Source organism: Dipodomys ordii, unplaced genomic scaffold (genome assembly GCF_000151885.1).
Source record: "Dipodomys ordii isolate 6190 unplaced genomic scaffold, Dord_2.0 Scaffold32, whole genome shotgun sequence".
In the NCBI taxonomy this organism is placed as follows: domain Eukaryota; kingdom Metazoa; phylum Chordata; class Mammalia; order Rodentia; family Heteromyidae; genus Dipodomys; species Dipodomys ordii.
In genome coordinates this window covers 3,337,330-3,339,964 of record NW_012267248.1, presented here as the reverse complement: position 1 = coordinate 3,339,964, position 2,635 = coordinate 3,337,330, and positions in this window count along the sequence as shown.

Sequence of the window (2,635 nt, the reverse complement as noted above, 5' to 3'; positions counted from 1 at the left end):
GGTGCTGAGGAATCAAACCCAGGGCCTCAGGCATGCAAGGCAAGTGCTCTACCACTGAGCCACCTTCCCAGCCCCAAGTGTGAAACTCTTATTAACTACCAAAACAAACAAAAAAAAGCACCAAGTGGCTCAAGCGGTAGAGTGCTAGCCTTGAGAGAAAAAAAGCTCAGGGAAGTTCAAGTCCTAAGACTATACTCACAGACACACCCACGCACATACACAGATATATATGTGTGTATATATATATACACATATATACAAATTCTTGAAGACTTCCTCTTTTTAAATCAGTCTTTTTAATTTAAAATGGAAATTAAGACTAGCAGCAGTGGCTCACACCCATAACCCTAATTACTCAGGAGGCTAGAATCTGAAGATCAAAGAGTGAAACCAGCCCAGGTAGAAAAGTCCCTAAGACTCTGATTTCCAAGTAACCAGCCAAAAGCCAGAAGTACAGCTATGTAGAGCTCAAGTAGTAGAGCACCATCCTTGAGGGGAAAAAGCTAAGGTATAGCATATGTATATCTTATACCTGTCTATCTACTTATCTATGGGAAGTAGGAACTGAGGTGTAGCAAAGTAGAAGAGTCCTTGCCTACCATCTAGGAGGCCCTGGATTCACATGGTATTGGCAGGTCTAGATGGTTTAATATCGGTGTGTGTGTGTGTTGACAATGGAACCCAGTTACTCATTTACACTAGAAAGCCTGAGTGAATTATGGATCATAGCTAATAATAACTGCTATCCATTGTAGAAAATAAAGCACAGTAATGAGACTATATGTGTGTGATCACACATTGGGATGAGAAGGGAAGAGGAGGTACAGAGGAGGGAGATAGTGACTGTAATTCTAACAGTTCTTACAATCTTGACAAAAGGGATGGGTGTGGTTCAGAGTACAAGGTTGGTAGAACAGAAGATGCTGCAGGTGCTTCTGGAGGGATCTTACCACAATTGCAGGATGACCAGGATGCTGGCTTCGCCACCAGCCAAGTTGCCATAATGTGATGCAATGGGTAGTGGCTGAAGCAGAAATTCACTTCTCACCATTCTGCAGGCTGGGAAATATCACAAGCTAGGTGTCAGTACCATCAAGCACCTGGCAACTGCCCTCTGCCTGGCTTGCAGATGGCAGCCTGCTTGCTGTATAGCCTCAGAAGTGGAGAGAGCTCTAGTCTTATCTCAACTTAGGAGGAAACTAGTCCCATCTAGACTTCCCTCCTCATGACATGATCTAACCTACTAAATCTTCTAATATTATCACAGTAGGGCTGAGGCTTCAGCACAGGAATTCTGGGAGACATATTCAGTCTATACCAAATGGGCTCCAACAAAGCTGCTGTGTACAGAGAAGTACCCACTGGGTAGATAATATGATGCTAAATAAATTACACAGAGCAGCTCTAGTTAAAAATAAGAAGACACAAGATGCCGTTCCATCAGTATTACTGCAGCAGAGTAAGAAGCATTATGGAGGGAGAAGGTCATAGAAGATTCACTGAGGGAGTTTCCAGAGACTGAGCCTAGGATCCTCCATTCATTCCTAACACCCTGACCCTCCACAGCCCTCTGCTAATCTAGACATTCTTCCTGAAGGGCTGAGGCACAACTGCTTTACACCAGAGCCTGCTGGCAGTGAATGCCTGGGCTATGCTACTTCTGCTACCTGGGATGTTCACTGCCATCTCCACCAGGGCGAGCTCTCGGCCACTCCAGGGACAGCCAACACAGCTAAGGTGCAAAAGGCAGGGCCCGCTGTGCACCATCCAGGCACAAACCAGTGCAATGGCTTCCCACCTTTGGGCCTCCTGGTCTATTGACTGTGTGATGAACCAATCTTTCTTTTCAAACTAAAATGTCTCTGTCTTGTAACCACTCACCATTGTATACTGATATTTGGTAGTAATGACATTTCCTGAAAGTATTTGGTTTGATACTGTAATTGTAACTTTCATCTGTGTTGCTTGTGACCAGCCAGTTAGATAGGTGAAGAAATCTTTACCAATGAAGTTAAATAATAGTCCTAGAGTGGGAACTTTTCATTGACTTCACTAACTTCCTCCCACTGTAACTATTCTCAGCTGTTTCGTCAGATGTGATGAGAACCCACATTGACTCTAAAAGGACAGTGCCCCACTGCTGCTCACCACACAGCGCCCCCGCCAAACTGTCACCCTTTCAGTGACAGAGTGCTTTTAAACTTCTTTGTTTTACCTCATCATTCCAGTAGCCAATTACAAAAGAAAATAGGAGTCTTGGTTAGGACTGTGACTTAGTGGTAGAGTACTTGCTTAGCAAGCATGGAGCCCTGGGTTCGATTCCTAAATACCACAGAAAGCAAAAAAGCTGGAAGTGACACTGTGAGATGTGGTAGGACACTGGGATGAGAACACTGGCCTTGAAAAGACGCTCAAGGACAGTGCCCAGACCCTGGGTTCAAGCCCCAGGACTGGCTATATATATCTTAACTTCTTAGCAACAAGAATGAACAACTTTGGCCCGGCGCTGGTGGCTCACGCCTGAAATCCTAGCTACTCAGGAGGCTGAGATCTGAGGATAGTGGTTCAAAGCCAGCCCTGGCAGGAGAGACTGTGAGACTCCTATCTCCAATAAACCACCAGAAAACCGGAAGTG